This window comes from Crocuta crocuta, unplaced genomic scaffold, assembly GCF_008692635.1.
Source record: "Crocuta crocuta isolate KB4526 unplaced genomic scaffold, BGI_CrCroc_1.0 scaffold102, whole genome shotgun sequence".
In the NCBI taxonomy this organism is placed as follows: Eukaryota; Metazoa; Chordata; class Mammalia; order Carnivora; family Hyaenidae; genus Crocuta; species Crocuta crocuta.
Genome location: NW_027530019.1, coordinates 4,126,975 through 4,137,791, shown reverse-complemented (window position 1 = coordinate 4,137,791; position 10,817 = coordinate 4,126,975). Strand labels below are relative to the sequence as shown.

Genomic DNA, 10,817 nt, shown 5'->3' with positions numbered 1-10,817 from the left:
CATGGGCTCCGTTTCTTTAATATCTGTCTACCTAACGTCACTGAAATGATGTGATTTTGATGACACACCTTGCAGTATGTCCAGCTGTGAGAGGAAAGCAACTGTCTGTACTGGGACATTAGCTTACCCTTGTTGTAGGGTCTCTGGCCAGATCTGACTCTGGAACCTGGTGCTCTCTCCTTGGCCTCGATGCCCAGTCCCCATGTACCCCACTGGCTCCTGTATTAACCCAGGAATACTTCACGTGTATCTTTGCATTTAGCTGGAAACTTGCCCATGATAAACTGAATAAATTGGTTTTAAGCAAAAACAAACAAAACGCAAACAAACTGGAAGAGCTTTAGCACGGGTCCTTTCCCCCATGCACCTGTGCTGTCCTTTGGTAGGAAGGAGCTTATATATTCAAATCCCTTCATGCTGCCTCTCAGGGTTTTCTCAGGGATATTACATTTTCATATGAAGAAATGAATCTTTAATGATGGCATTTCAGATACCATGATAAGTCAAAGGAAGAGATTTGGAGATATAGGGATTAAAAATGACCCTCTCTGCCTCTCTGCCTGGTCTTGCTACTGAACAGAAGAACAAATTAATTGGAGGAAAACAAATAAATTACAGAAAGAAAGCAAGATTATTTCAAAGGCAACACATGCCAGTGAGTCAGAGAGCCAATGGCCATTCCATAGTTTGTGTATAGAAATGGCTCATTGCAGGGCACCTGGGTGGCTCAGTTGGTTAAGTGACCGACTTTGGCTCAGGTCATTATCTCATAGTTCGTGGGCTCAGGCCCCCGCATTGGATTCTGTGCTGACAGCTCGGAGACTGGACCCTGCTTCAGATTCTGTGTCTCCCTCTCTCTCTCTGCTCCTAACCCCACTTGCATTCTCTCTCTCTCACAAAAATGAATAAATATTAAAAAAAAAAAAAAAGAAATGGCTTGTTGGAATGCAGGCTTGTAGTTGCTTTCACACAGCACTTCACAAAAAATTGATTAAAATGCTAACTGACCCCATTAAAGAATGGGGAGGGGGAGGTTGCTGTTATTGGCAAGACTTGCCACCCCTTGTCTGGAGATGCAAACCCTAGAGATAAAATGTGTGATGGCCCATGCAACCAGCCAATGTGGTAATCATTCTGATTTTAGAACACAAAAACCAGAGGAATAGAAAAAAATAAGTGACTAGTAAAAGAACTACAGGATACTTTTGCTTTGGCTAAAAAAACTATTGTAGTGAATGTTTGTACATAATTTGTAAACTATATCACCCATATGAAAGCTAATTTTTCAAAGAACATTGCCATGTGACTCACTTCTTACATTACTGTGGGATAAACATGTTTGATAGACCTATAAATTCTATGCAGTCTGTGCATCATTCCCTCCGCACCCCTCTGTCCTCTTTGCTTTTCCTCCAACACACTCATCTTTTCCTGCCTCACTACCTTTACCTGTGCTTCTCCCATTGCCTAGGATGCTCTTTTTCTACACACACATATCCATGGTTTGCAACCTCTCCTCACCAAAGTTTCTGTGGAAATGTCACTTTCTCAGAGAGCTCTCCCCTGACTATCCTATCACAATTACCACTGTTTGCTGGCTCTTTACCTTGTTTTGTTTTGTTTTCTTAGCATTTAACAACACCTGACATAGTATACATGTATTTGTTTATTACATGTCTCCCCCAATAGAATGTAAGTCAGCTCTTTGGTAAGGAGGGACTTTCTATCCCAAGTCCAAAACAATTCCTGGCATAGAACATGCATTCAGTAAATACTTGTTGAATGGATGGAGGATGAACCAGGTTCAGTAAATTTTGGACTACTGCTTATTCTGGATAACAAAGGTATTAAAACTATGGCCAAATACAGGGCATGCCTCTTAGACACCTAGTGCCCCATTACTTAGATGCTGGGTACCATAGATACTGTTGCTTAGTTTGTTACAACACAAATTTGGAAAAGAGCTAGGGTTTATAATTCAATTCAATAAACATAGTTTCATTAAGGTAACCCTGCTCTTTAAGCATGCTTATTCCACTAATACTGAAAAATCACAGATGTCTGTGAATTTCCTAGGAATGTTCTGGGTTTTTCCTGCTTTCACCACCTTAGTTCAGTTTGGGAATCATCTCATCATCTTGTGCCTGGTTTCCCTTCTGCACCTGTTGACTCACATGCGGTTCTACTCCTTAGTTTAAAAAAAAAAAAAAAAAAAAAACAACTCAAGCAGATGACTTGTGTGTGAGCAAACTTGACTGACACTTTAAGGAAGTGGGGGAAATTCTAATTATGGGGGGAATTGGAATAGTTATATCAGAGCAACAGAAGTAAGTTTAGGTGAATGTTAAAGAGTCCTATTTACTAAAACCTTTTTGCCACCCCACCATAAGGGACTCTTTGCATTGGTTAATTCATTATCATTTCTCTTTTTCTCTATTACCTCACGTTTCTGGTATCCTCTCTCTGAGATGGTTTTCAGAGAATTTCTCATTCTTCTCCCTGTCTTTGGTTCCTACTCCCAACCCCAGTTCTGTTTTTTGTTTGTTTATTTTGCTGCTGCTGTTGTTGTTTTATTTATTTGTTTTGAGAGAGAGGGAGAACCTAAAGCAGGCTCTGCGCTTTCAGCACAGAGTCCTATGTGGGGCTCGAACCCATTAATCCCTATGAGATCATGACCTGACCCAAAATCAAGAGTCAAACCTTTAATCAATTGAGCCCCCCAGGCGACCCTGCTTTTGTTTTTTTCATACTGACATTCATTAAGGTGCTCAGCAAAAAAAAAAACAAAACACAAAAAAACAAACTCCAGCTACCAGCTTCCTAAGATTCATCTTCAAAACAGATGCAACTGTTTCCTTAGTTATGAAAAATTTGCTAAGGCTTCCTAGTTAGTAGTTCCAGGGCAGCACTGTATTTATATCATATCAGTCTTAAACCTTTTGGGAAAGCTGTATATAGCTTAAGTATAAAAGAGTTACCATATTTTTGCAAGGATTTTATTGTAACAAAGGAAATTAACATTTATTGAAAGACTATTTACTATATGTGAAGCACTATGTGTATTTAGTACAAATTTATTGAAAACCTTTCTGGCAGACACTTTCACTGAAGGCACTTACTAGACCTCTCCCTCCAGCTTTCCCACCCAGGAGACATCTGGATTATGCCTGGGGACTTAGTGACCACGGCCAGCAACTCCATCCACAAACTTGACCATCCAGGCAACTTTAGCTGGTAAGTGGAGCATCCAATCACCTTTCTCTATGAGAGTACAAAGAACCTCACAAGCAAGTTCAGACCTGTTACTTTGCTTTTGTTAACACTGGGCCTTTAACTTTTGTTAAGTGTGTATATGTAAGTGTTTTAGGATTATGTTCCTTCTTTGACGAGAGGCTTGGCTTCAGAGAATGTTAAACTTTCAGCCAGAGTTTGAGGGGATTCAAACTCCTTTTCTATTCGAAATCTCCAATCAGAAGAGTAAAATATGTAGGTAAGAGGCACAGCAGTCCTCTGCTTCCTCCGCGGCAAAGCCCACGATGCGTGTAACACCAGGTTGACTGAACTAGGCCCGAAAAACGCAAGGCACAGGGAACAGGCCTGCTAAGCTCACGGAAACTTAGTCTAGCCTGGGCCCTGCCCTTACTGCCTAACCCAAACTTCCCCCAGTAGGCCTCCCTCGGCCCTGGTAAGGGCAGGACTGCGGAAGAGGAAGCGGTCACGGGCGCGCGCGCGCACAGCCCCTCCCCTCCGTGACGTCCAAGACGCGACGCGTCGCAACGCGGTGCAAACTGGGAGAAGGGGATGAGCTGGGCTAGTTTCCGTCGGGCCAGCGAAGGCTAATTCTTCCTCGAGTTGGTGGAAGATGGGCCTTTGGCGAGGAGGCCGGCGTTAGTCAAGCGTCCCCGGCGCCACGGTGAGTGTGGGTCTGGGTCCTGGCCTTTGTTCCCCGGGAAGCTGTCTGCATTGAACAGCCTTTCCTTTCACCAGCTGCTGGTCACCTGGGGGACAGGTCCTGTCCGCGGAGAGGGGTGGAACAACCCGGAACATAGAATTGGCTTTTAGAGGAAGGGCCCAACCTCGAGTCTTTCCCGTCGCCTTCCTAGGGTTACCCAGGCAGTTTCGTGTAGTTTTCTTCAGGTTTTCCGATCTTAGAGGTGGCCTTGACCATTCCTTGTTCTTCTTCGACAGTTAGACCCGACTTTGACCTCCTTCCTCTGGCCTCCGTCTTCTGATTTTCTGCTGTCGAGCTACAATTATAGGCCTTTAATACAAGCTCTCAGAGTGTTTCCCAATTCCTCCTCTGTCCCAATCAAATTTGGTTTTACTGAAGTCCAAGTGTGAGTTTAAAGAACCTATAAGCTCATCAGAGTTAAAATATGACTTTTCCAAATAAAAGCTTTTCTTTGCTAAAATGTGGCCTCTCTCCTGGGGTTGTGGGACAAGTTAATTTCACCTCCACTCCACCTTGAAAATTTCAGAACCCTGAATCGCACTTACGTTCATTTATACATAAAGCTGCAGACCACACTTCTGGGGTTAATTCTTTTCTCCAGTTCGTTCTGTGACCTTGAAGCAAGTCATTTAATCACAAAAATATATTTACCTGAAGGAATTTAATATTCGTTAAGCACCTTGAGGGGTTTCAGATGAAAGGGATGGCCCCAACAGAAGATACACAGAACTAAGACTGCTTGCGATATTATTTAAGGAACGGTACCTGTTCTTGGCTTGCTCTGAGGCTTTGCTATGTAAGCAGATTTTTGCATTTCAACAGATTCTGTTTAAGGCTCATTGTCGAATGTCTTTCTTGATGGATTTAGGTAGTTTCTCGTGACTCCACAGTACTGGACCAGTTTGTCTGAAAAGGTGATGTAGGTTGTGCTTTGCCTTTATCATATTGCTCTGGCTTCCTTGAAATGTGTATCCTTTTTTTTTTTTTTTTTGTGGCACATTAGGTGCATCTTTAAAATTAGATAGTAAGATTCCTATAATAGTAAAACAACTTGTTATTAAAGACATAAATATGCATTAATTGCACGTAAGCATATAGGTATGTATTCTTTAAGAAAACAATGCATGCGAAAAACAATTAAAGATGTCTTTCTAGCATTTTACTGTATATATTACTTAACCTTTATTAATCATTAAGGTCATTGTTTAGTAATATGAACATGCTGGGAAAGATCCAAAATGGCTTTCGTAAAGTTTGAAAATCCAGCATATTAGATTTCCCCCCCTTAAAATATCTAGCATTGTATTTTCATTATGAACTTTTCTACATGAAGTTGCAATTATTTTTGTAGAGATTAAGGGGGAAATGTCCCCATTAAATATGACTTGTGAACCAAATTAAATATAATTAAGGAAGTATTTTTTAAAAAACTCTTGGTTAAAGTCCCAATTACCAATTGCTGTATAACAAACAAAGTAGCTACTCCAAACAAAGTAGCTTCGAACTACAGTGTTTTGTCTGTTATATTTCTTTGGGCTGCTGAGGTCAGCTGGTTGGTTCTCACTTAAGAGTTTCATGCATTTGTAGTCAGATAAGTAGCTAAGGTTGGAGTCAACTGAAAGCTTAACTGAGCCAGATATCCAAGATGGCTCATTTGTATGGATGGCAGTTGATGTTGGCTGGGAGTTCAGCTGGGTATGTTATCTGGTGTGCCTGAACATGGCCTCTTCATGTAGGTTGGACCTCTCACAGCATGGAGTTTGAGTTTCAAGAGCAAGTATTGAAGAGACAGAAGTGGAAGCTGTCTCTTAAAGCTTGGACCCAGAAATTGGCATAGCATTGCTTCCAACACTCTCTATTAGAGCAGTCAGAGCCGTCCTGCAACCAGATGATAGATCCCTACCTTTTTTTGGAGGAAAGAATATCAAAGAATTTGTGGACATCTTTAACCTACCATAAATTTATTGATAAAGTTGTATTAAACTAATGTTTGGAGTTAATAATAGATGCAGAATAAGGTACACTTCTGGTTTCTTTAACCATAATGCTTTGTATCCTCACAGTACGATATAATTTTCAAAGCATTTCTCTGTAGGGACCTTTTCATTTGATACCTATGAGAACTCTGTAGAAGCAGGTGAATCGTTCCCATTTTGTAGACAGTAAACTGAGGAGTGGCAGTGGTGGTGTTGGGATGATTTAAGGAATTTGCTCAAAGTCATGTGATAATAATTGGAAAATGTAATCAAGACCTGCAATGCTTCCATAACTTAAAACTTAATATAGTAAATGATGAAACATTATATTAAGCTTATTTAGAATTCCATATTTATTGCCATACTGATTCAAGTAAAACAGTACTCATGTGCAGTGAAAAAAGTCACTGTCCTGTAACACATTACAGTTTCGTTTTTCTTAATTTTGAATTCTCTGAAACATACCAGTAATGATAAGAACCTGCATGTCTTTCTAATAAATGAAATTGCTACATGTTATAATACCAATTTCAAAAAAAAATTAGTCCAGAAAAAGTTATGAGTATAGGAATCCTCAAGATTTTATTTTAATTATTCTCCTCTTAGTTACATAATTTTAAAAATGAAAATAATTTCTGAGGGCACCTGGGTGGGTCAGTCAGTTAAGCATCTGACGTCTACTCAGGTTGTGATCTCAACTGTTCGTGAGTTCGGGGCCCATGTTTGGCTCCGTGCTGACAGTGCAGAGCCTTCTTGAGATTCTCTCTCTCTCTCTCTCTCTCTCTCTGTTTCATAAATAACTTTAAAAAAAGAGAAAATGAAAATGATTTCTTGTAATTTTGATAGATTGAGACTCATATGGCTTAAAATGTTGATATCAACTAGAACCTAATTGTCAACTTCATACTGTTTCACTGCTTTCAGTAACATACTTATATCCATTTTTTATGTCCGTGGATCTGTCTTGACCACATGTTAGAATTTACCTGAGGAGCTTTTAAAAAATACCTGTGTGCAAGTCCCATACTCTAAGATTCTGATATTATCATTAGAAGTGGGTTCTGGGCATCAATATTTTTTTAAATTCTGTAGGTGATTCTAACAGCTAAGATTGAGAAGCATGTCTGCTTTTGCTGGTAGTGGTTTTTGGTACATACTATTATACATATTATCTGATTCCCTACTCATCTATTCTTGCATAAGCTAAAAAAATTAAGGAGATAAAGAGGGAGAAGATGTATGAAATGAATTAAGCTTATAAATGTAAGTAGACAGACACCTGTTACAGAAAACAGTTACCCTTCTGGTTTTTTCTAGGACTAGTCTTAATCAAAGTTACAGGTTTTGGCATGGTTTGTTAGTACCTGTGTGATGGTGTATTAACGTTGTGTACTTATCTTTCATCTTAAAAGCTAGAAGCTTTGTTTGGAGGTATAGACTATATATTTCTTATAACTCCTGACATGGCACCTTGAGTAGATGTAGGTACTCTAAATGTTTCCCAAATAGAAAACAATTTATACAGTCAGGCTTCAGAACTAAGACTAATTTTTTTACCTTTTTTTAAAAATTTTTTTAATATTTTTATTTATTTCTAGGAGAGAGAGAGACAGTGTGAGTAGGGGAGGGTCAGAGAGAGAGGGAGACACAGACTCTGAAACAGGCTCCAGGCTCTGAGCTGGCAGTCAGCACAGAGCCCGACGCGGGGCTCGAACCCACGAACCGCGAGATCATGACCTAAGCGAAAGTCAGACGCTTAACCGACTAAGCCACCCAGGCGCCCCACCTTTTTTTTTCTTCTTAAGCATTGTAAGAACTAAAAGTTCTTTTAAGTTTTTTTTTTCCTCTGGTTTGCATGATATTGCACTTACCTGGTTTTTCTTCAGGCTGTTTTCTTTCCTCTTTTAGGAATATTGCCTTTCATACCCCTCCCAAGCAGGTTCTCAGCCCTTCCAGTACATTGTCAGTTATAGAGAAATAAGATCTTTTTTCCATGTTTGATTCATTCTCCTAATTTGTTACTAGTATAAATGATGTCTGTGTTTTAAAAACTGTTTTAGAAGTTTTAAAGTATACATAAAAGTGAAGGAAATCAGATTATTTTATTTAAAAACATTTTTTAATGTTTATTTATTTGTGTATGTGTGAGAGAGAGAGAGTGTGAGCAGGGGAGGGGCAGAGAGAGACACACAGAATCAGAAACAGGCTCCAGGTTGTCAGCACAGAGCCTAACGCAGGGCTGGAACTCACAAACTGAGATCATGACCTGAGCTGAAGTTGGACACCTAACCAACTGAGCCACCCAGGCATCCCATAAAAATCAGATTATTTTAGAACATATCCTAGATAATGTATCATTTAAGTGTCAATACTTTGTTATTTCCCAAAACAATAGGGATTATCAAAATTAACATTAATGCCTTAATAGTTGATTTAATATTGTCTGGTCTCTCTGTGGACTGAATCTCTAATTACATATTTATATCTCTATCAAGGCTTCTTTAGATGTTGTTCCTTTTGCATACATGTTCAAAATTTCCTGTAAATCAGTAGTTCTCATTTGGGAGTAATTTTGCCCCCCAGAGGTCATTCAGCAGTATCTGGAGACATTTTTGGTTGTCACAACAGGATGGGGATGAATACTACTACTGGCATCTAGTGGGTAGAGGCCAGGAATGACCCTAAATATCCTACAATGCATAGAGCCGCCTCCCACAACAAACTTTTATCTGGTCCAAGATAGGAGTAGTGCCCAGGTTAAGAAATGTTGCGGTAAACTGATGTTAAGCCTACAGTATTCATTTTGTTGTTATTGTTAATAGCACTATCATTCTTTGCATTGTGTTGTGTATACACAAGAGACCATTTTCTGTTTCAGGTTGTTACAAAAGCATGTTTCTGCCTTTTTTGTGTTCTCTTTTGCAATGGCCTGCTAGTTATTCTCATCCAAAGTATTATTCTCTTGTTTTTTGCCCTTCAAATCCATCTTGTATATTCCCACTTTGACCCGCCCTGAGATAACATTTTTCCCTTCAAGAACTTGTTTAGGGTTGCCTGTGGGGGGGCTCACCTGGTTAAGAGTCCTGCTCTTGATTGTGGCTCAGGTCATGATCTCACAGTCATGAGATTGAGCCCCATACTGGGGCCTAAGATTCTCTCTCTCCCTCTCCCTCTCCCTCTGCCCCTCCTCTGCTTGCTCTTCCCTCTCCCATTCCCTCTCCCTCTTTCTCAAAAAAACAAAAATAAGAACAACAACAAAAAAAAACCTGGTTTATTGCCTGCTGAATAAAATATAAACAATTCTTGATGGCTTCAGAAGTTCTCCATAATATGACTCCATCTCCTTACCTAATATAATTTATTGTTAGCCAGCAGTTATTAAGTGTTGACTGTAAGGACTGAGGTAGGTGCTAGGTATCTAGCATGTCAGAGTAGTGACATGAAAAGAAGACATGTGCATGTAAATCCATTGATCTGATAATTTCCCAGTACTGATGGTCCCCAATTTACGATGGTTTGATTTAGGATTTTTCAACTTTTTGATGGTGCAGAGGTGATACACATTCATAGAAACCATACTGCAGATTTTGAATTTTGATCTTTTCCCAGGCAACAATATGTGGTATATTTTCTTGTGATGCTGGGCAGTGGCACCGAGCCCAAGCACCCATTCAGCCATGTGATGGTGAGGGTGAACAAGTGACACACTCCAGCTATTCTATTTTTCACTTTCAGTAGAGTATTCAATAAATTACATGAGATATTTAACACTTTATTATAAAATAGGTTTTGTAATAGATGGCTCTGACCAACTATTGGCTAATGTAAGTGATCTGAGCATATTTAAGGTAGGCTAGGCTAAGCTATGATGTTTGTTAGATTAGGTAGATTATGTGTATTTTTGACTTAATGATATTTTCAATTTATGATGAATTTATTGGGACATAACCCCATCATAAATTGAGAAGAATTTGTAATTCCTAGTATTTATTTTTTTCATTGCCTTCCCATACTAATTCCTCATTTTGTGTCTTTGTTCATGTTGTTTTTCTCTTCTGGGAATGCGCTCTTTTCTCTCTCTTTATAGCTAATCTTATCCATAGGGCCGGTTTCTGTCTCTGCTTCATCACATCATCATGAATACTGCATGTTTTTGAGGTATGAGGGTCTTAAAACCTAGTCATAACTGTCATTTGGCCCAAATACCGAGCTAAGGCAAAGACAGTGAATAGATTACACATACTGTAGAACTGAGATCAAGAAATGAACTACCAAGAACTGGGGCCATCAGGGATGGAAGAAGTAGAACTTAGGTTGGTCCTTGGAGGCAGAGGGACCAGCACAAAAGAGAAAAGAGTGTACTTTACACTGGAAGAAGCTACACTCCATTTTCTCCTTTTGACTTTCCAGTTACTGGAGTCACATATTAATGTACAGTGTAGCAATTAATTGTTGGCTTATCATTTAGTAAGTATTAGTTTGGTCTTGGTAACTAAACGAGATTTGGATCAGAAGCCCTCTGGTGACTCTATCCTCTCTAGAGCAGTGTTACTCAGAGGTAGCCATAATGTGTGATAGGCTTGAAGCTTGTACTAGAAGATGAATCAGTGGCTGCTTTCTTCACAGAGGAAGTTCAGTGTGCTTTTTTATATTATATAAATATTATATAAATTGTATTATATAAATATATTATAAAACTATTATAAAAAGTTCAGTGTGCTTAATTGATTCACATTCTTTCATAAAATTCTTATTCTATCACAGACAGGTAACAAACAATTCCCCAACCATGACTGGTCTGTGGGCCACACTTGGAGTAGCATTACTATGCAGAACTTGTATGCTTTTTCATTTGTAACCTATAGTGAGGAATGCTGTGTTTTACGTTT

At 39.3% G+C, this 10,817-nt stretch overlaps 1 protein-coding gene across 2 annotated transcripts in view; it reads left to right on the top strand.

Moving 5' to 3' along the window:
* Positions 1-3,802: 3,802 nt before the first annotated feature.
* USP8 (ubiquitin specific peptidase 8) overlaps positions 3,803-10,817 on the top strand; it is a 75,911-nt gene continuing 68,896 nt past the window's right edge. For both annotated transcript variants that reach the window (XM_077764415.1, XM_077764414.1), the window contains exon 1: positions 3,803-3,913. The gene's annotated coding sequence lies outside the window, so the exon portion shown is untranslated. The remainder of the gene's footprint in view (positions 3,914-10,817) is intronic.